Source organism: Streptopelia decaocto (genome assembly GCF_964273445.1).
Source record: "Streptopelia decaocto genome assembly, chromosome: 3".
Classification (NCBI taxonomy): Eukaryota; Metazoa; Chordata; class Aves; order Columbiformes; family Columbidae; genus Streptopelia; species Streptopelia decaocto.
Window position 1 is genome coordinate 72,113,707 of NC_138656.1, and position 23,523 is coordinate 72,137,229.

The 23,523-nt window shown below is 43.0% G+C and overlaps 1 protein-coding gene across 5 annotated transcripts in view; it reads left to right on the forward strand.

Annotated features, from left to right (window-relative positions):
• The first annotated feature begins 8,323 nt into the window (after positions 1–8,323).
• The window catches only part of FYN (FYN proto-oncogene, Src family tyrosine kinase), a 141,923-nt gene continuing 126,723 nt past the window's right edge, over positions 8,324–23,523 (forward strand). For 3 of the 5 annotated variants that reach the window (XM_082049070.1, XM_082049075.1, XM_082049073.1), the window contains exon 1: positions 8,324–8,702. The gene's annotated coding sequence lies outside the window, so the exon portion shown is untranslated. Of the gene's footprint in view, positions 8,703–23,321; positions 23,341–23,523 lie in introns of those variants that run through there. The other 2 variants (XM_082049072.1, XM_082049074.1) reach the window with 2 other exon arrangements.

The following is a 23,523-nucleotide window of genomic DNA, read 5'->3' on the forward strand; positions in this document are numbered from 1 at the left end:
TGTCATTCCCAACTTTCTATATCTGGATGAGGCCCATCATCTTGTAGAGGAGCCATTTGACTTACCTGAGTGCTCTTGCCATTGTTACTGTTTACCACGAAGCACTAGTAATTGTTCTGCTTCTCCAAAGTAGATAATCCTCATCCAGGAAGGTACTTAGTCATGAGTTGCAGTTGTCTACAAATGTGCAGCTTGTCTGGCTATGGTGCTTGCCTAGCTTTTCCTCATCCAGTCATATCATGGGGAAAGTAGAAGCGCATTCACAGAGGTGCTTCAGGGACACCCGAAAGGCACTTTTAGGCAAAGGTAGTTTGATTACCAGCCAACCCTTCTAAGCTCTCAAATGAAGGAAGCGCTGAAGTGACACAAAGCATAGGCAACTGAAAAGAAAGAGCATCCTGTTGGGTAGGAAAAGTGCACAAGAGAAAAGTGCAGCAAAACAGTCGTGCACAGAGAGTCATCATGATCTGCATGAGGAAAGATGCTTATCTTGCCTGAGCTGATGCAGTCGTTCATGTAGTGACACCCACAACAGCCTTGTTGACCTTACCCTCAAGGGACTCAGAATAATGATGGCAGCTTGAATTTTATACCATCCTACCACCATTATAGTACTCTAGCTGGCCCTGGTTGACTGAGTGCACCTCTCAAAAAATGCTGAGGAAGTCTTTATCACTTCACATATTCACTACTGCTCTACTGCTTGTTTTGCATTTGATTTCCTGTGAGTTTTCTTTTTTTTATTTGTGTCAGAGGGTTTGATTTGGGGCAGTGTTTTCTGAAGACATCTTGTGTTTGTATCATCGGGTTGTCTGAGGTTTACAGCAGCATTTCTTTTTCCACACCTTTGCACTGCAGTAATATTATGTGCCTGCATTATCTCACTCTTGGTCTCTCTTCCTGCCTCCTTAACAATGTTTTTTTACTATTTTTTCTTTTATCAGTACATTTGATCTCAGTGACTTCTCTTTCCATCATTATTGTATTAAAAGTCTTTATGCAAGGCACCCTTTATTACCCCTCAAATTATTAATGTTTCCCTTTTAGTTTTGTCTACTTTTCTACCTCTATACATTTGGGGGATTTGCATTCATGGGGGTGCATTTTCATGTTTTCACTCTTCTACTTAGCAGATTAACAATTCTAGGTCTGGTCCACCTTAAATCTTGCATTTACATGGGAAAATGCACCTTACCCTTACACTGCTTTTGGAGGCATGTTGATGAATTTTAAGTCTTTAAAATTCGTATATTTAAGTCCTTTAAGATTTGATAATCACATGAATCTTGGACTGTTCAGCAAGAGGACCTTGTGTTCCAGTCTTTTGTTTGCATGCAATGAGCAGATACTCTTTCTGGGTGGAAACAGTCTTAGAGTTTTTAGATCTTCACTTGGGTGCTCACCAGCTTAGCACTGATGCATCTGTTCAGCATGCAGCTGCATGTCTATCACAGAGATTAGTGTGTCTGCTTTTATTTTGTGTCTCTTCTGCCTGGCTTCACTACATCCTATATCTCTTTTCCATTGCAAGCTAGGGAATGTTCAAATTATGAGCATGGTCTATCTGCGTACAGGCAGCTGTGGCACACTGCCATGATTATTATTTTTTCTTTAGTTGAAGGATCCAGAATTCGTTCCTAATGATAGATGCAATTACAATTCCCAAGCAAAAAAGCCTCCCAGTTAGAAATTAAGCTGATGAGGTCACACGTTCACTTTGACATTGTCAACAAAATAGCCAATTCAAAATACTACAGGAAGGGAATACTACAAGAATAGGGAAAAATGAGGGCGGTGGCACTCAAACCTTCAGCTCCACAACGGCATCCTGTGGTGCTGTCAACATGATGGCAAGCAAGATGATGTACGCTTCGTGGGAGATTCGCACTGAATCATATCCATTTGCAGGGGCCAGCAGACACAGTGTGGGCAAAGAGCATGATGAGCACACTGCTAACTTGGATGTGTCTTCCTTGGAGGAAACAGCAGTGTGAGATGCTCTGATAAATAAACTGAAAGCAAACATGAATCTTACTAATCCTTATTTGGAACCCAGTCCACAAGTCAGCATGTCACAAGAAATAGGGTTAGTATCGGTAAAGCAGTTATGTCAAGACCCTAGGCATGTGACAGGGACAAATGAATGGGGCACTAGAGTGAAGACAGCCTCTATGAGCATGAGTATAAAGGTGCAGATTTGGGAAAGAAGGTGAGCAAAAAGATCTCTGTGAAGTTGGGGCCTCGCCCCAAACCATGGAACCACCCCCCAGTGCTCTGTTGTCAGCAGATAGCTGGAAACTCGCTGGTAAAATGTTCACTTTGTACCTTCCTGATAAATGATCCAGAGAGATGATGACAGCCCACTGCTCCTGGGTGGTAACTCTGCAGCCTCCAGGAGGAGGAGTGCAAGCAGCCAAACAACTCACCCAGCCCTCTAATAAGCTAATTAGCACGTCCTTGCTAACAATACATATGGAGTCAGACTACTTCCATATGACAGATCTCTGGGTTATTTCACCACCAAAAAAAAACAAAACAAAACAAAACAAAAAACAACAACAACAAAAAACAAACAAACTGGGAAATCACATCCACAAATAGATTAAAAGAACATGAGAAGTGGAAGGTCAAGTGTTCAACAGTTGGGTAGTGCCAGAACTGGGATAGTTTACATAACCTTGCTGTAGCCTCCCTGAGTGGATGCAGTAGTTAGTCACAGGATCATGGGTCTCTTTTTCCAGAGAATCCTGACTCATTTGGTGATGTAATGGACAAAAGGATTAAAGAGAAAAATAGAAATATTGCTCTCCTCACATTCATGAGGTGGCACTGTGCAATATTTGCTGTGCAGAAAGACAGCCCCAACAATGGAAACAGAATTATTAATTTTCTTCATGAGCTTCTGCAGTACAGCCTGCCCAAAATATCTTTTAATTATTTACAAATAGTAAATCATCTTCACGCTGCACAAGGAAGAAGATATTGTTATCCTCATTTTATATGTTGGGGGTGGAAGCACTAAAAACGAAGTTTTCCCTTGAGTAATCTGAGGTATTCTTATGGGGTAAGCTATCACTTAACACTCGCTTACTTTTTAGACCTGAAGACTGCTATGTTAGTTCTGTTATACAGTGTGACTTGGAGATAAAAAGCAAAAGACACAAAACAGTTTTGGTTTTTGGATTTTTTTTTGGCATTTGGGTGTAATTCTTTGGAAAGTATATGCTACTGGGAATCACAAAGCCATACGTGGGCCTGTTTTTTGGAAGACAGAGTATACGTCTGCAGTTTCTCAGTGCATCTGCTACAGGGTTGGTCTCTATAACTGAATTAAGAAAGTGACACTTAAGAATAAACTTGGGCTTTATACTCCAAGTTTATTCCACCGTGGGAAGCCAGCCTTCCCAGCATTCCTCTGATGCTCAGCAGAGGACTTATGCTGGCAGCAGGAGGACAATGATGCGTCTTTAAGTGTGTTAACTGTTCTTCATTTCTACAAAATTGTGTAACATAATATACATGCTGCTTTCTGTATCTTTGAAAAGATACTGTTCCCCAAAAACAATTAATATATTCCTTGGCTGGATTATAGATGCACTGCTGTTCCCAGTGCCCTTCTCCCACAGGCTCCTCACTGCCGTTTAGAAAAATATTTTTACTGAAAATCAACTTTCACAGAGAGTTTGAAATGTTTATTTGAGAAACTAAAATAAGACTAAGAATTTTGTTCTGGTTTTAGTAGGATGTAACTTTTAATAAGTCTGGAAGTTATGAAAAGAGGGATTCAATATTTTTATGTTATTTCTGGATTTCCTCAGGTAATGCCATCTGTCATTTTTTTCCTTGTGTCCATGTGTAGCTATACAGAGTGCAAACACATTTGGAGCTTATAAACATGGACACTGGACAATGAGAAAATGCATGATACCATTTGAAGATGTTTAGCACTTGCTTTGCTGGTTTGGGAAAAACTGCGCAGTGTCTGAGGAAACACCTCTTCCAGTTTGTGTTTTAGGGACTTCCTAAGACAAGAAGTAAAACAGGCTGGTATGAACAAAAACATTTGAAATTAGGCCCTCTACAAAAATAAGGAAAGACTCTTCTGTTTATTCTTTAAAGTCATAATTGTGATCAAGTTTCCTCTGTCCACCTTCTGCCACAAATATCTATATATTACACAAAACACAAAGCGCTCTTGCCATATCCCTGCCAATACCCTTCCTTCATGTTCCATGTGTTAGCGTGATTAGCACTGATGAGAAGGATGAAGAGCTCAGCCCAGCCTCTTCCCTTCTGCTTCCAGGCTGCTGTTCCCACCTCAAATACAGTGTCCCCAGGGAGGCAGACCTGTCACCTCAGCATCCCCTGGCAGGAATCACCTGTGAGTCAGCAGGACCCATTTAGCACTCCCCAGCCGAAGCACCTCCTGAAAACACAGTGGGATGTTTCAGGCAAATACTGTCAGCCTCTTAAAATACTGTAGGCAAGTTCAGATCCTTTTTTTCCCCCACTACTCTGTAATTATTATTATAATATGCTATAAATGACAGGCTATAGCTGGTAAAACACACACAGCCAAAAGGAAAATGAATGTGTTGCTGAGTTAGCAATGTAGAAAGGGAAGAAGTGCAAAGAGAGGGTATAAAATGATTAAGCCAATTAGTGATCTATTAGTCTGTTTGTGATGAGTGTATTGGTCTGAGAGAGGAATTTGAACATGGCATTTGATTATCCTTTTGAAAAAGAAAGAAAAAAAAAAGACACTATAAAACTTCGCACTTTGCAGATCTTTTAAAAAACAAGTTTGCTAGGTTCTCACTTTTACAAATTTGGGCTTGGAAGATTCCAGCAAATAGTGCTGATTTTCTATTTTTCTGAGAGGCAGCCTAGTCTTACCAACAGTGGTTTGAAACAGCCAAGAAAACTGATGTCCTGCCTTGTTGTACAAAAGACCTGTCTTTACATGTCCCTGCTATCACAAACTTCAGCATATGTTCCTTCTCAAAATATTACCTTTCAGTACTAACTCTGGCTGTTATTTATTCAGCATACACTTGTGATATCTGTCACCGATTTCTTGCCTGTCGAGAAGTCCAACAGGTGCTTATGTGTCGTTTTGTGACCGTTGTGCTGCATTTCCACGTGCTAAATTATTAATACAAATAAATCATAATCAGGCTCCATAATTTTCATATTTCTCAACTGCAAAAATGCCACAGATTTTTGCAACGCTAGGAAGACAGAAGCAGTGAATAGGAAGGAAAGGGGAAAATCTTGACATCAAAAGGGAAAATCTTGACACCACATCATTTAGCACACATAACTGCAGAATTAATGTTTTGAAAGTATTTTTCATGACAAAGATGTATTTCAGTGGACATTGTCTCAAGATTTCACTGAAAAAGTATTTTAATGTAAGACTGGAGGAAGACAGATAAAGTAGTTTGGCATGGGTGGAAGGCCACAAAGATGAAGGTGGTAGAAAACAGTATTAGGGACTAAAAGCTAAGACACTTAGAAAAGCTGAGGCAATAAGAGGAAAAGGGGCTGCACGCAGCTGAGAGCTGAGAGGGGCTGAGAGCAGCTCTGCTGGTCTTCAGGATTCTAAAGAAATTACAGCTTCCCTAAGGGGGAAACCCAAGGCTTCTTCTCATGTTTCCCATGTAACTACCAGCCCTTGGTTTCTGACTCCACACCTCGCTCCTCTTCAGCTGTACTCAGAGCGTCAGACTTCATACAGCATCCTGCCAAGCCAGTTTATCTGCCCAAGCTTAGAGTGGCTCTGTGGCTGATGTGTGATATTGTCTTGGTCTGCTTTCATTGATTAGTTGGTTATTTTCTGGTTTGGCTCAAAAGGAGTGGCTGGTTGTTGTTTGGTTGGTTTTTTTTTTTTTTTGCCTTGTTTTATGTTTTGGGGTTTTTTTGTGTGGTTTTGTGTGTGCATGCATTTGTTTTTGTTGTTGTGTTTTGGTTTGGTTTTGGTTTTGTTTAGGTGGGTTTTGTTGTGGTTTTTGTTGTTGTTGTGATTTTGGTTTGGTTTTGTTTTGCTTTTGGTTTTTCCTTTGTGCCATTCTGGTTTTAACTCACAGCAAGAGCAGTCAAAGTTTTGGACAAGAATTCTTTATTCCCAGTTTCTTGATTACAAAATTAAGTACTTTTTTTTTTCCCCTATAGCTCTTGCAGGAAGAACATCTGTTTTTTCAATTAACTTCCAGGATGTCTAAGATTATAAACCTCTATTGACTTGTGGGGAGGTAAGAGTGTGCATAACCCTGTAAAAAAGACAAATTTAGGGCACGCACAAATGCACCTTTTCCTAGAGCCAGGTGCTGCTGTTTTTCTGAGGAGCTTGGAGCATTAAGGCATCATTTGCAGTCCTGAGAGCCTCCAAGCTGGAAACCCATAACTCTGCTCTCCTTCCAGACTATGCCGGGCTGCTGTGGCTGGTCTCTGGCCAGCAGCTCCGGTTCTGCCTGAGCCTCTGGCTCAGTGGATGTAGCCTGAGCTCCTCAAAGTCCACAGAATCAGGATGTTCAAATCAGGAAACAGTGTCTCTGGAAAGGCAGGACTAGACCTCTCCACTGAGCTGCTGTTATCACCCACCAGGATGAAAAGCAAAAACTGTTTTTTCAATCAATCTATACAGTTCTACTTTTGTGCTGTTTATACCTTCTATATGGCAAAATACATTTTTTAAAATCAATTTGCCTGGAAAGAATAGGAGTGATACTAAAACTTATCTACCTAGAAGCCTGAACATTTTGCTTGTTTATACATCTATAATCAGAAGGGACACAAGTGACACTTTCTTTTGGAATTCCTACCCTCTCCAAATTTTTTATGTGAATTGGTGGAACAAACTCTATAGGGCCCTGAAATGTAACAATCAAGAGTCACCTACACAGAGAAGTGAAAGACTGTTTTGTTGTAAACATACAGCTGTAGACATGTTGATAGGTAACAAGGTTACATTTGAACCTGTAAAACTGTAATTTCATCAGGAAATCAAATCATCAAGATGAAATTATTGTCTGGTTAAATACCAGCAACCAAAAATGAAATCTAGGAAGGAGAAGGGAAAGAGAAATGTAAACCTTATTTGTTGAAAACTTTATAGTTCTTATTGCTATTTCAACATGTTTTATTAAGTTTCTCTCCCTCTGCATCTGTATTTTACATGTCTCTCCTGTTTTTCTTGGAGACTGAACTGCCATTTCTTCAGTGGTAAGGCAAAAGAGCTTTCCAAGCCTAGGAGACGAATGACAGCGAGATGTGCCAATCTGTCAACACAGGAGCATCCGAGGTCACGGGCAGGGTTGTGCTGGAGAGGGGACCTGAAGCTGGAATGCATGGCGCTTTCAGCGGGCACTGGAGGTGGATGTGAACACCTTGAGAAATGCCGAGAGGAGTTACGGCATTGCTGAGGACATGAAGGGAACAGAGTGTACAGACACCTTTTCCTATCACCTGCCTGCGGAGCAAAGTTCACCACAACTGGAGGACAGCAAAGCCTGCAGGACTGTGGATACAGGGGAAGACGGAACCCCCAGCAAAAGCACCCAGCTGTGCTGCAGGGACAGCAGGTACACCCCTGGAAGATGGCCATGGTGCGGCTGATGCTCCCCCCAGTGCCACCATCTGAAATACTTTGTGATTAAACACGAAAAATAGAATAAAGCCATAGGCCTGGAAAACCTCGGCAAATTTCACTACCACAATAGCCGTGTAACCCACTACTGCCAAATTCAAGAATTAGGGATACAAAAAAAAACCAGTGTACAAGACGTCGTCTTTTACAAAGAGGCATAATCTGCTTAAGGTTGTTCTCCCGTTTATCGGGGTTGTTGAGAAGCTGAGCTTCACGCCTCCCGCCTACCCGACGCACCCAGGCCAGGTGAACGGAGCAGAGCCCGGGGCGCGCAGCAACGTGAACCGCTCCGGCGGTGGCGGCTGCCGGCTGCGACCCCCGCCACGGGTTGGCCACCCCTCCTCTTCCTCCTTCTCCCTCCTCTTCATCTCCGGCTCCTCTTCCCGGCCAGTCCGGGGCAGCCGCCGGCACGGTCCCGCCGGGCTCCTGAAGCGGCTGCAGTTAACCCGCGGCCAGCACCCGGGCGCTGCCCTCTCCGCGGCCGCGGCAATCGGGCGGCAATCGGGCGCCGTGGGGCCGCCTCGCCCGCCCCGCCTCCCTCGCCGCTCGCCAATGAAAGCGATGGCAGCTGCCGGTCGCGCCTCGCCATAGGCTGGCGGCCTTGCCAGTCTGGGGCCATCCCCGCGGCGGGGTGCGGCGGGCGGGAGGAGGCGACTGCAGGCTCCGTACGGGTGGGTGAGTGGGGCCGGGCGGTGGCGGCGCTGCGGTTGCGCCATCTGTCAGGAGCCCCGGTGGGAGGGGAGGGAGCGCCCGAGCTGCGTTCGCTCGGGCGTGAGTGGAGGCGAAGCAGCAGCAGCGCGGAGAGCCCGTGCGAGCTCATCCCTGCCCAGGCTGCGGCTCCGCCGCCGCACGAAGCCACCGCCTCCGCGCCCGGCCGGGGCTCGGAACAGCGCGTCTGCCCGCGGGGAGAGGCAGCAGCGCCCGGAGCGTCGCCCCTCGCTGCGGGCGAGCGGGCAGGCGGGGGCAGCCGGCGGAGGAGCGGAGCGAGGAGGATGTGAGTGCGGCGGCGCCGCCCCGGCCCCGCGCTGCGCTGAGCCGAGCCGAACTGCCTCAGGTACCGGAGGGGCCGGAGCCCGCTGCGTCGCCGCCTCTCGGGGGTAGCGGGGCGGGGGAGGGCGGCGGGAAGGATGCTGCGGCGCGCTTGTTTCCTTTGTGCGCCCGAGCGGAGATGGGGTGCGGGGGTTGCTGGGGAGGGGAGGCGGCCGCGCCGTTACGGGTATCCCCCGCGCATCCCTCCCCCGCTTCCCGTTGCCGCCGTCTCCCCCGCCGGCCGCGGCCTGCGGTGCAGGGAGGGCCGGGGGCAGCGCCAGTGACCGGCTGTGCGGGGCCGGGGCGGGCGGGCGCTGCGCTGCGCCCCTTCGTGCCTTAGGGGTCGGCCGTGGCTGTGTCCCCCTCCCCGCAGCAGCCGGCCGGGGAGAGGGGAGGGGAAGCAGCACAGGGCTGTATTTGTTGCCGCCGAACTGCGAAAAAGGGGAGGGGGGGAATAAATAAAAAGACCTTCTCTCTCTCTCTGAAATAAATCGTATAGGATTTGCGCGTCTGTGACAAAGGCCTCTTTCAAGGGAAGAAAGAAGGGACGAACAAAATGCCCAAGGGTGGTAGGATGTGAAAAGAGGCTTGTTTCTTGTCTTTCCCCTAGAGCCTCTCTGTTCCTCCCCAGATGAGGCCGCTGATGTGGTGCCAGCTCCTTTCCAGCCACATTTTAGATTAGTGAGAGATACCAAACGCCACACCATGGGTGCCAGCGTTTTGCTGCATCTGCAGGGCTATGGTGTACGTGTCGCCAAACCTCCTTGATAATGCTCAGTTTGGTCTCTGCTTCCTCGGGAATTTGCCTTATTTTTGCTCCATGTGGGTTTTGCATGTGTGTAAGTGCTAGGAGAGGGCCAAGGAGGGGGTCACTTTGTGAAAACAAGACCATGATATCTTGGTCTGTTCAGCAGTGACAGGGAGGGCAGGGCTGAGTCAGCCGGTGCTGGATGAGAAGGTTTAGGCTGAGTGGAAGGCGACCCTCTGCAGTTGTTCATCAGTCATTCTGATACGCTCTGATTCTTAAAATGCTAAATAACAAGTGGGAATGGACTGGGCTTTTGAAATGCATGCAGAGTACTGAGAACGCCTTTGAGACCTTGTCATTTTCCTCCTTGTCTACAACATCCTTAACTCCCACATCCTTCCTTCCACCATCCCTGCAGCTGTAACACTTTCCAGCGTCTCCTCCCCACACACAATATCTTTTAAACTAGTGTTCTGTGGCCGAAGTGTAGAACAATTGCAGGTGACTATCTGTTTGTTTACGTGCTTGTGGAGGAAGTGTTTTCATTAGGGTTGGTCTGATCTCCCGTGAGGAAGAACAGTAAGCTAAAGGGACACTGTCAACTTGAAATCCGGAGAATGTGCATGATGAATGGAGAGCTGTGTCCAATATTACACCCACCGTCGAGCTCCCTGCTGGAGATGTGTGGTTTTTATAAGCCTGTCTTCTGACTCTGTGGGTTTGTCATGCAGTGAAGGAGTAAAAACACACTTCAAACAAAGTTCTGTTAAGTGAACAAAGGAAGCCAGAAGAAAAATACCAGAGTGGGAAGGGAAGGCAACATCTCCAACTTCTCAATTACATCCACTGCAGCCACTGCTTGACCTGATGGGAAACTGTAGGGAAGAGAAGTTAATTTTTCAACTCGAATGTTTACTTAGTATCAGTAAAGTGGGAAGGTTGTTACAGTACTCCCAGTTTTCAGCACCTTGACATATACGCTCAGAAAACCTGTAGCGCTTGCTGAGTGTCAGTAGATTTGTGCTGTTTCACAATTTTTAAGAACAATTTTAAGAAGTGAATCTGGTGAAAAAAAACCAAAACACAATGGATTCCTTCTTGAGCCTTTTTTACCCCACAAAGCTGTGATTTTGATGGAAAAGGGAGAGAAAGATTGCCTAACTAATGCCTTCAAAAATTGTATATCTTTGGTAGTAGACTGCACACTTCTCTTAGTTTGTTGAAATGTTCAGATGCTCTTAGAGGGTGCCTGTAAGCCTGATTCTTCTCTGCCTCTAACAAATTACTGCCTCATCTGCATGGCTCATCTTCGGCAAATATGAGAATTTCCAATATGAGGTTGTCTAATGGTAGGCCGCAGACTGTGGGGGTTCATGGTTTCTTCTTCGGGCGTGTTGTTTCGGAAATTCTGTGTTGCCTGCTGGTGGAAGATGTAGTGGCGTGAAATACCAGTTAGGTATAAAACCCTGAACAGGCTTCTCTATAAATTGTTTTGAAGTTGAATAAATACATGTCTTCAGTAAGGGATAAACAACTTTGGCATATGGGCATGGCAGTCGATGTAAAGCAGAAGAAAAGAAGGTGCTACAGAGGTGTTGCTTATTAGTCACTTTCATTCTGAGTGTCTTTAAAAGTTAGGATCTATTGATAAATTTCTGTTTTGTTAGAATAAGATAAAGCATTGTTGAGGAACTAGTTGTTTTTGATATACTATGCTAGATTTCACAATACCATTATGTGAAATGCCTGAATAGTGTCATCCAAAATGGGGCAGGGGGGAGGGGTGGAGCCTGATATGGAGAAGGCCTCTGTGGCCATTGGCCCTATGGCTTAGCTGAATGTTCTGATCTGGACATGGTATGGTCTGCGCTGAATTTACGGTGTAATAAAATTGTGGCTAGATGAGTGAAAACTGTCCGGTGCCTTTGTGATGATTTAACACTGTAATATGGTACATCTAAAATATCATATACTTAGTTGTACTAGGGAAGGCTGTTGGCCACCTTATGCCCAATTACTTTTATTTAATCAGCATCTTCACTTTGCTGTCTTGCTGCATTACAGTGCTTTTATTTCATGGAGAGAAAGAGTTGCACACATATGTTTTCCCTTCCTCCTCCTCTCCGGGCTGCTCATTAATATTTGATTGAAACTTGTTTTGTAAAGTTCTTCTTAATTCAGTTTGGGCACTACTTTGAATGAATTGCATTCATTTGTGTCACAGACAGCACTTTGTAATTTGCTATATGGGCAGGTCTGCTGCTGGCGGTGTATATTGTCAAAATGACCATCCTTTGAGAGGAAGAAAACCAATAACTCCTGTCCCTTTCCCACCCCTGCAGCTCACACAGAACTGTCTCCACAAGTAATTTTGGCCTATTTCTCCAAAACCAGGACTTGAACTGACTAATTCACCTAAGCAGTCTCATTGAAATCCAGCAATTAAGGACTCCTTTGGTGACAAAAGGCCTACAGATCCGTATCTTGCAAATCAGCGATTTACTTAGGGTGAAACCCACAGAACAGTTTGCTGCTTCTGTGTGGAGCATCCTGAGGCCTTGTTACCAGGGTGGTTGTGACCCATGTGGATCTCACACCCCTGAGCGAGGGATGTGCCTGTGTTGCTGCAGCATGCTGAACGTATCTTGCATGTCCGAGCTGGTGTGCCAGGGAAAATGCTGCCCCGGCCACCTAATGCAAAGTGCCTCAGAAGGAGATGAAACTCCTGGATGCCTTGCTTGGCACCACAGTGGCTTGCTTTTAGATTTTAAAACATTAACCTGCTTTTGATAAGATATAAATAATGATAATATTTTTTTTTAAAAAAAAAAAAAGCTTACTATTTTGTATTTCAGAAGGTGACAAACATGCACGTGGAGAAAAATTGGGATTTCTAGCATTTGCATCCTTTTGTGGGTTTTGCCCTTAGTGCCTGACCTCTGGACTGAGACGTGACAGGTCCAGATGAAAGGTAACAGGTTTAGGTTTTTTCAGTACATCCGAGAAGCCTACAACACTCCTTAAGGAGCATGTGGGCCTCTTTAACACTGTGCTGTAGGACTGTCTCACTTCTTAACATGCTCAAGCACTGGTTTGGTTTCAGGCAGGTAAGCTGCCTTTCGGTTTGAGACCGGTCAAGTTAAACCTGTCTGCAGGAGATGTCCTTGAGCCTTGAAACTAGAAACAAGCCTGATCTTATGGGAGTTTGCAGCCAAGGAGAGTGCCCTGTTCTCCTGGCTTCAGGAAAACAATGACATTTTGTAAAGGATTTTTTGAACTTTCTTTCACTTGGAATGGGAACAAAACTGAACAATATCAGCACTTTTACTGGGGGAAGTGAAAACTAAAATTACTTCAAGTCCATCAAAACATGTTGCCTCATCTTGCTTCTGACTGTTTTGAATGATAACTCACCTTGAAAGCAAGGGCTTCAACTCAAAATATTGGTGCCTGTTTGGAAAAAAATAGAACCTTTGACATCTTGACTTTTTACTGAAGTATGAAATCAGCAACAGATTTACAGAGCTTTAAGATATGGAAAGAACTACATTTTCTTACAGAAAATGACTGTCAGGTTTTTCCTGACCAGGTATGCTCCTTGTATACCATGAACTTGAATTAATGTTTTTCATCAGAAAAAGCCATCAAAAAGCTAGCCTGTTTTTTCGGCTGATTTGAATTAGATGACCTGAGTGGAATTATCTTTTCAACAGAGGAAACAACAGCAAATACATTTTACATTTGCTGTGCTTCCCAAATGCAGCTCCTTTTTATTTGTATCACAGGCATCCCAACTTTAATGGCTCTACTGATGTTTGTGACAAGGTGTTAAGGGGATAGGTTAGCCCAGGTTTTCCAGCTCAGCTTCTCCTGATTCAGGGAAGTCTTGCACCTCTGAAAGATGCTTGTTCCACACTATAATTTTCTAGAGTATCTGTGATTAATAAGGCCTACTTGATTAAACCAGTAACCTAAATTCTTAGTGCAAGCTAGTTGATACTCTTCACATTGTGACATGGTTTAGTATGATGAATTACACAAGGCAGCTGTGATGTGAGAATGTTTTGATGGGAATAGGGAAGGTCACCCATCCCCGATGATTTGTTTTATTTTGGTGGGGTTTTTAGGAAGCAGCAATGACTGGATGGCTTTTCTAGCCTCAGGAAGATGTTTGTCCCATCCTGCTTTAGGTACCCCGTGGCTACAGTCAGAAAGGAGGGATGTTGAAAAGCAGCTGTCAACTGATGTGCTCAGTGCTTTGAAGTATAAAGCAGGCCAGCCAGAGGTCCTCAAAGGAGCAAGCGCTACTTTTAATAGTATCAGATCCTGTGTTGTAAGAGCAGTTACTGGGCTGTCCCCAAAACACAAGGCCCTGTGGTCGGTGGCACAATCGGCAACCAGCCCTGAACACGGGATCCACCTCACATAGTACACTTCGCTTCACAGCTCTTATGGTGATCTGGGAGGAGCTGCCTTGCATCCTCGATGCTGCCTTGCAAGAGCTCTGGGAGCTCTAAGAGGCAGATAAACATCTAAATCCTTGGCTATATAAGGGCTGTAACAGCTTATTTTAACCCGAAATTGAGATCTTACGTTTTGGGCAAAATGTACCATCAGTACTAAAGTTTCCAGAAATGCTTAAAAAATGTTATTTTATTCACCAAAGCTATGTCACTGGCAGTGATGAACTTAGAAAGTGTTGTGAAGCTGAAAGTGATGGTGATGGCACCAGCACAACATATCAAGACACAGAGATGTGCCTGGGGTGGGGGGACATGGAACAGACCAAGCGAAGAGCTGGGTGAAGCAGGTGAGAGGAAGATGCGCTTGTGTGTGAGTGAGGACATTCACTTTAATAGAGAAGTGGTTGACACTACTTAAACTTGCAAATGACTCTTGTTTTAGTGATTTTTGGAGGAGAGAGGAGGAAACTTCAAATGATTGGCTTGACTTATATGAAATATCTTCTTTGTTTGAAATTGTACTTTTCCTCTTGGCTCCAGTTTTCCCATGTTAGCAGATTTGACCAAAATAGTTCTTGAGCCTTTTTGGTGTAGTCCAAGATGAAAATATTATTGCCAGATAATTTTCATCTTGTCAGGCCTCAGTTTGCGATGTGAAGCTATACAGTGAAGTTAAGCAGGAAATGAGAATAAAGATTAATATAAAATACCCATTCAGGGTTTTCTTTTTTTTTGAGAAAAACTTTTCTATTCCATGAAAGTTCTCTGATGACCATATCTGGTGGTTCCTAGCATCCTTTTTCTTTACAATTTCTATTATTTTACTTTTTTTTTTTTTTAACAAATAAACTTTAACATTCATTTGAAAGCTTTTTATAGTATTTATTAAGACCTTCCAACCCCCCTTGTTTTAGACCAATCTGTGTGTGAAAGAGCACTTTGCATAACATTGATCTTTGACTTGCAGCTGTACCACTTACAAAAGAGGCAGCTCTGAAGGTTTTCCTGCCATGACTTTGGAATATCATGCAGTTCCTATCTTGGCTCCTGATATCAGTGTACAGACAATTGTTGATTTTTTTTCTTTTTTTCTTTTTTTTTTTTTTTCCCTTTCAAATATGTTGTTTTTTTTCCCTTTTGTGCCTGACCTTTAGACTGCAGGATTGCTCTGGGGATTATAACTGAAGTTGATGCTCTTGCCCAAAATAATTGGGAAGACTTGTTTTTAACTAGTTCAGAAGTTCTCCAAGCCAGAAGCCAGCACAGTGTGCTCTGTCGCAGCATCGTGCTGGGAGATGGAAGCGCTGGCGATCTAGCTGGAGCTGAGATTAGCAGCAGCATTGGTCAACAACATCATGTTGTCTCTGGGCTATGGGTGAGGCGCACAATAAGAGTGCTCATGGACTTTTTTCTCTCTTTTTAGCCCATACAAAGTTCATGACTATGTTAATGAGGGCTGTAGCTATCCCTGTCTCTACCGACATCCTATGACTCTGGGCGCTATGTTAACTGCCCCAGAAAAATACAACAGAAGCATGTCTGTTACTTTCTAACTTCTGGACTTGTATTGCTTCTCCACGGAAGTACTTTTCCTCCTTCTGGGACAACTTAATCCCATAACTTGTCATTTCTTAGGGCTTAACATAAGACCAGCTGATACCCCTGTTTGGAGAATGGCGATGGTTGCGTCCTACAGCCAGCTGCTTTTACCCTGAGGGGAGGAGAGCAGGTGTAAGAGAAAGAAGCCCTCACACTGTTAAAAGAAAGAATATTTGTTTGTTCCTGGTACTGGGCTTTTCTTTGCAGGCAGCCTCTCACTAGGAAGCAATGATATATTTTTCCAGGGGGAAAAAAAAAAAGGCATGTCTAAGACTCGCAATGAAAACCTCTGTCTGACTAAGCAATTCAACTATGTCTTGGCTAAAACTATATGTAAAAGCCTAGTGTTCATTTTTAGTGGTGAGGTTAATGGTGTTGTGTTTTTTTTTTAACTTTTGTGGTGAGGTTAATTACCTCTTACCTCTTGCATGTTTTTAGACCTCTGCGGACACGTCCACTTGCACACTGTCACTGTATGCTAATAATGCTTGAAAATGGGCAGGTCCGAATAATAAGATTTCAGAGGGGGAGACCATATCCAGTAAGATTTTTCTCTGAAGATGAACAAAAATGCTGATTCTGTTGCCTGTATGCATTCCTGGGAAGTAAATGAAAACTCCTAAACTTCCCTTCTGGGGAAATAATTCATGTAAGGTCAGTGTACAGAATCTGGCAAACTGAAGAGCCAGATTTAACTCTCAGTGCAATAGGTTGCATGCTGTCAAAACGACATGCACAGTGAAGGCTTTGATTTCTTTTGACTACCTCACTACGAGTTTCCCTTTTGTAGGAAAAGTAATGGACTCAAAAGACTGGCTGAGAAAAGAGCCACTAAAGGATGTGACCTTGTGAAAGAAACATCTCTTACATCTGAAGGTCAAAAAATACCTCGTGTGCCTTGGGGGAGCTAGAAGAGGGCGTTGACTTTCTTACTTAGGGCAGCATTACTGACATGCTTAAAAACTGCAGAACTCCTTGTCCCAATGTTCAGGTGGGGCTGCCAAAGAAGAACAAATAGTGCCGTGGACAAAGTGCGCAGGGAAGGTTTTGTGGTGGTATCCCCTTTCCTTCTCCTCAGTCATCACACACAGAATGGGGAGAGCCTTGGTTTGTGCTACTAGATGACTTGACATTCACAACAATATGCTGCCAGTCCTGTCAAAGTTTAAAAAACCTTTTTTTGTAGGCTGCCTTTTTTTTTTTTTTTTTTTAATTGTGGGATTCCTTTGGCATCAGTGTAATTCAGTGACTTCTTCAAGGGTGAGGTGACCTTGTCTCTGCTCTTGCTACATTTTCAGCAAGTCTTAATTTGAACTGTTGTAAGGTTACGTTGGTTGGGGTTTTTTTGTTTCTTCCCCATGCAAAAGAGTTACTTCTGATTTATGAAGCTGACTGTATAGCTGTAGGTGTTAAACAAGTCAGCCAAATTTTGCTGATGTGTTCAACTCCTCCACGATTTGCCTGTGAGTTTGTGTCTTACAAAACTAGTTGTCATCCTTTTAGAGCTAATGCGGCATAGCAAGAGTGTGCTGAGAATAATCTGGACCTGAATGTGGAGGGTGGATCAAAAAAAAAGAAAAAAAAGCATTGCTTCGGTTTTACTCCCTTGGAGAGAACAGGCCTCTGAATCAGGGTTCGTCTACATGGCGCTGTGCCGAGGTAGACAGAAGATCTGATGTGTGAGAGTCAGGATACCTCAGCAGCACAGGAGCATCGTGCTGAGGTGCCTGCACGGCTTCCAGCACCACTGTGATGTGTTCATAGTTGTTGTGAGTGTATCCACACAGCACTGTGTGGTGCTGGAGAGGCTGCACTTTACTTTTTTGACACAAAAAAGAACAGACATGAGAGTGATAACCTGAAAGAGTGGATTAACTAGATGAATGTTCATTTTCACAGCACCAAAGACTACTCAAATGAGCTTTTTAAAAAAATGCTGCTAAACCTAAAAGAAATGCTTGCTTCATTTATTTATTTTACACTATCTGCCCCACTGATGAAGAGTGATTATGTTCCTGGGGACTACCATCTATAACAGCTACCCACAAGCTTTAAAATGACATGGTACTGCAATTGTATACAATGTTTACTTTCAATGTTCTTTTTTTAAAAAAGGATGCAATTGCCATTCAAATTGTCACCATGAGTGTGGGAGAGTACTTCTTGATACATGAGATCTTTTCAGAGTAAACTGGTTTAGAATGCTTGCCATCTCAAACTTAATTTTGAAGTGTTAATACATTTCTGTGGATTTCTTAGTGTTGCTGGACCGTTATTAACACTCTATTCCTAAAAGTGAAACATCACTGATCTTAAAAGAGTACAGGTATGAACAGCTCTGAAAGGGAAGTAAGATCTGTGTTTGCCAATAATGCAGTCACCCCAAACTGCGATAATGAGCATTTATTTCATAATCAGCAATATGTTGCCGCTGTGAGGTATAATTTCTGAGAAAATATCTTGAAAACGGCAGACAAACCTCATCACGTAGATTTACTTTATGATTGTTGGTATGGAAACTTGTTAAACCTGTGTAGATCCTGACAAGTATATAGCTTTGGACTCTCACATTATGCTTTAAACCTGGGGGAGAGGGAACCCTACTTTTGTTTGGAGGAATGATCACCTACATTTTATTTTCTTCCCCCAGTCATGTTGTAACTTAATTTTCTGTAACTGAGCTCTCTCTAGAGCTAACAGACTTCTCTTCTAAAAGTACTTTTTAATAGTTCTTGGATTAAACTACTTTTTGATAGTCCTCCTAACTTCTCTGAGATGAGCTCTTCTTCCTTTTTACTTTAAACACAGAATAATCTAGGTTTGAAGTGACCTCTGGAAATAATCTCCCTGCACAGAAAAAAAGCTAACCTCAAAGCCAGGTCCAACTTCAAAGCCATGGCCTCATCCATTCAGTTTTTGAGTATCTCCCGGGATGGACTGAACAAACCCAACTCTCTCCATTTCTCCTTCGTATGTCAAGTGCTGCAGCATCTTGGTGGCCATCCACTGGACTCACTCCAGTATGTCAATCTTTCTTTTCCCCAGACTCCCAAAACCAGACCGAGTACTCCAGATGTGGTCTCACAAATGCTGCATAGAGAGGAATAATTACTTCCCTCCACCTGCCAGCTAATTAAATTGCTTATTTGGTGCCAGACCTTCAGCTGCTGTCAGTTGTCTTTGCTTCCCTCAAGCTGGAGTGGTGGAAACTCTCCCTTGCAGGGGAGCCATATCGGTAGAGTACTTGTAGACTTCTCTGTCACCTCACAAAGAGCTGGAACAGAGATGGCCCTTTGCTTCAATTACATAAAGCAGGTTACCAAGACAGTGTTTACATACAGAAAACCGAAAAGGTTTAAATTTCCCTGTAGCGCTTCAGACTTTCATGCTCCGTACAGCAGTGTAACCTGAAGCAATAAGATTCTATCACAGTGATTATTTTGGTAAAACAGTAGAGAAAATGCATAGTAAACAGCACATGCAAAGAGGTGCATTGTGTGTATTCTGTTTGTTTTCCTGGCAGTACTTGAGCTTAGGTTACCCACTTTAAAGTTAATGTTTAGTAGCAAACATGAGGATTGAAATAACAGGCGTGCCACCCAGATGAGCTTCACAGGAGCTGTGGGACAGTAACACGTGCTTAAGATTTTATACCCAGAAGGTGTTGCTCGTCCACTAGATTTCTGAGACTCTGCTGCACAATTATAGGTGACTGAGACACACAACTGGCTATAGTCTGTGCATTTTAAAGGTTTAATCTTCCTACACTATTTAATTATTTTTAATATTTTTTTAACACACACAAAATGAAAATTTTATAGTTAGTAGTTTAAGTACTTTAATCGATGTTTGCTTAAAAAAACGAAACCAAACTAACCAAACAAAAATAAACAGAACGGTTGGAAAATAGAGAAGCCTTGAACCATCACCAAGCCTGTGCACATCCTGCAGTTGCTGCTGCTTTGAGGATTGTGTGGCTCACATCACCCAGCTCAGACGTCCTCACGCCCCAGCGTGGGAGAGCAGCTGAAGGTGTAAACTTTCCACATGCATATATCTGCTTTAATGTGTAAGCTGTTAGTGTTCAGTTAAGCAAATTCTGGCTTCTGAAAAGCTCTGGTGAGGACAGTGTCTGTGGTGTTTAGTGGATGGCTGCCCAGCTGGCTGGTGGTGAGGGAGGTGGCTGGGCTGAGCAGTCACTGTGCCTTGTGAACCTCTTGGCACAACTGAAGAAGAAAGAAACCTTAACCCAGTGGGCATAAAAGGAAGCAGTGGTAGAGACGGTTGAGCTGTCAAAGTGGACAAGGGAGGGAAATTGTCAGACTTTTGGTTTTGGGTTTATTCCCCTTCTGTATTTGTCACTACCAAGGAGCTTCATCAGAGTCTCCCTTTGTATTCTGACTTTTGCCACCACTGTTTTCCTCCAGTGACTTTTTTCTTTGGCTATTTGTACCAGGTCCATGGCACTGCCATGACAGTCAGAGACTCTTTTAGAGGTTACTCTTTTGCCTGTTTTGTTCCTGTAGCCCTGCTATGGCATTCCAGTCTGCATGCTTGCTTACCTCAGTCCTCTCCCTTGCTCACCTGCCTTGCCTGCAGAACCTCTCATATCCTGACACAAACGAGCTGTTTATATTTGAGGTAATGGTTGTTCACAATGCTGCAGAACTAATTATATCCATGGTGATTAAAAAAGTAAAAAGGTGGATTATTTTTTGCCCTTCCCCAGAGAATTAGTTGTATACTTTCACTCCTTACAGCTGTTGGAGTGAAACTCTGTAGGCTGAGTGGGGCTCAGAGGCAAGAAGTCTCTCTGGTATGGAAACAAACCTTGGGTTACGCAGCTTGTTCAGGTTACTCAGGCATCATTGTTTAGCAGAAGGATGGTGTACAAGAGCCATACCAAAGTGGGAGCTTACTACTAAAATGATCTCCGTATTATGTGGAGAAATGTGGAGTTTTGCCTGTTGGCAGCAATAACTGCACCCCCCTGGGCTCCTCAGGGACACAGACCTTCCGTGGGTACCACTGCAAGTGCTGGAGAATGTCTCTTGCCATGGCAACTGAGGTGAGGTTGACCATTTTGGAGAGTGTGTGCTTTTATTTATTTTGCTCTTATTTTAGTCAGAAACTATGGTTGGTTGGTGCCATATGTAAGCTCTCATGGTGGAGACAGTGAGAGTTTAAAGCATTTTGAATTTTTCTTCCAGTTTTGATTTAATTCATATGAAAAGCTCACCAGCTTTCTGGTGTTTGGTGGCAGCTTGAGTAAAATAGTTTCTGTGGGAAGATGAGGGGGTTGTGTATCATCTCATACTTAATATTTGTTTAAATGGATTATGCAAGATAATTTAGGTTATTGTTAGCAAACTAGAGAAGTCACGAAAGGTGTCCTTCTCCATACAGTGTATATTATTTTGATTAAAAACTCTGGGAGATGAGGCAACAGCACTGAGCGCAGGAGATCGATACCTGCTCCAGATGATGCCAGCACCTTCAGTCTGTTGTGTCCTGTCCCTGGCGGCTCATTTGAGTAAAATTTGCATGGTGTCAGGACTGGAAGCAAGTGTTACCAACCTCAAATGTTTAAATATTGCAGTGGTTTTGGAGGAGAGGAAGAAGGTGTTGGAATTTGGAGCTGGAAATGGGGCATTCATTGGGCCATCAAGGTCCAGCCTATCCTGGTGGGAGCTGCTGCTGAAGATCTCAAAAGCTGCTGTCTTTTTCTTACAGAATAAATGTGTTTGTGCTTGTTAACACCTTCTAATTAAATCTACGGTACTCAGCGTTGGAGATCGGTTCTACCAGAGTGACTCACATTTTTAATATATGTATTTTGATTGCCCTGTCTGGAAGACTAGTTGTTAGAGTTGATTTGTAGCTAATATATGCTGTTTTGAAATTGCTAGTACATAGACTGGTGTAATAGGAGGTGATCCTAAAAATGTTCTCAATTTTCTTCTTCTGTTAATGTTGGCAGATGTTCCCAAGCAATACAGTGACTTCTTTGTATATTGTTTATAATCTTTCTGGGAAAAAAAAAAAAAAATCAAAGAAGCAAAAGCCTCTATGAAAGGAGTGGTAGTGGTAAGAGCTGGGGTGTTGCTCAACAGGAGGCACTTGAGGCCACCCCAGTGTGCTGTTTAGGAGGAATCAGTAATTTTAAACCACTTTTTCTCTGCTGCTTTGCAATAGTTAAAGCATTAGCAGTGCTGTCCAAAGAGCTAAGCCCACTTACTCCCTCCCCCAGCCAAATATCATACACTGCTGAAGATGGGGTTACCTTCCAGGAGGACCAACCTTGGGCTGTTCAAGTACACCCACTGTCTTTGTGCAATATGTGTGTGAACCAGAAATGTCAGAAATGGTCCTTTTATGTTATAGATGTGAGTCAGATTTATTTTTTTTTTTTTCCCCCATCATCTCATAACTTTATTCTCTGACAGGCTTGTGTTGGCTTACTGCTTGAAATGGAGCTCCGTAGTTTTTGCCTGTGAGCACATCACGTACTGGCTGCTGTTTGAAGGTGGCTCCTTATTCCCGCTGCTTTTCTCTTGTAGCAATTTCCAAGTGTCAATCTCGTCAAGAATTACTTTTTAGCAACTTAAAACCATTTATCAGGTTCGCTAAAGAGGCAAAGCAAAGGACACAATGTATTAAACCAAAACAAAAGAGGTAAAAAGGGTCTCTAGTAACTTAATCTCTAAACATTCATTTTGCAAATGTCCTTTGCTGGTTACACTTAAATCTGACTATATGCCGTTGCCTGTATAGGTGGGTAACTGTTTTTGAACGGTTCTTTCTTTGGATTTTGGGGAGTAGGAGAACATGTTAAAGAAGGAATCTGATTAGTTTTGTTACTCAAGGGGAGAGAAAGAACTGGATGATAATTTTTCACTAGTTAGTAGTGTCTAAGTTGTGAAAAAAACAGCATAAGCATTCTTGGCAGTAGTTCTTGATTTTTATTTATTTTTTTTAATTATTATTCTTATTTCTCTCTACCTGATGTTCAACAAGAAACTGCTAACCTAATTTTGGTATTCCTGTGAGAGCTCATTTATGATGAGTTGCCAGAATTCCCCAAATTAATTTCAAGTTCCTTGTTGGCACCTGTGAGTTGGGTTTCTTTGCTTAAGTTTTTAATACCATTTCATTTTTTCCTTCTGTGCAATTTTGCTTTCTTTAGGAAGAATATTTATCAAACAAACTAAGCCTAATATTATGAAGTATAATAAATTCTTTAGGTCTGCATAATGAATACTTGAAGATTTGTGCCACTTTTGTGTCTTCCTGAAACTGTACCTGCAATTTCCCATCCCTCTTGCTCTGATGTGTGAGACACCACACAATGCATTTGACTGTATATTGCGAAACTTTACCAGCATTAAAAAGCATAGTGTGCATTTTATATATATATATATATATATATATATATAAATATATATATAAAAATAAACATTAAAGAATGCATTTTTATACATTCTGGATTTCCTCTAGTCATATGTCTTATGCAATTTGCTCACTTGTCCCTCTCAAACCTGGACCCTTTTGATCTCTTGGAGTAAATTTAAAGACAGCTGTGAATGATCTTCATGACCAACTTTTTTTCAGGAGAGGCAGGTAGGCAGAGGTGACATAGTGCTTTTAACCCTCCTGGAGTCAAAATCTTTGCTTACGGCTGTTAGACAACTGAGCGCTGCCAAACCAAGTCAGCACATATGTTTTGCTCGTCTAGACATAGCTCTTCTCTCGTCTCTTTAGGGCGTCAGAAGACGTGGAAGAAAAGGGTAGATGAAAGGGAAGGCTCAAGGATCCAAGTGAGTAGGAAGCGGGGAGAACAAGAGGATGCATCGGTAGGAAACAAAGCTTAATTGGTCTGCTGATTACAGCTTGTTTTTTAAATTTATTGACACTTATTTCTGGGAAGTTCAAAATTGCAGCCACTTAATACCAGAAGAAATGTTGGGGGTTTTTTAAAATGAAAAATCTTTGTCAGAAGACTTGGTTTACGAAAGCAACCCAAACTGCTTAAATTG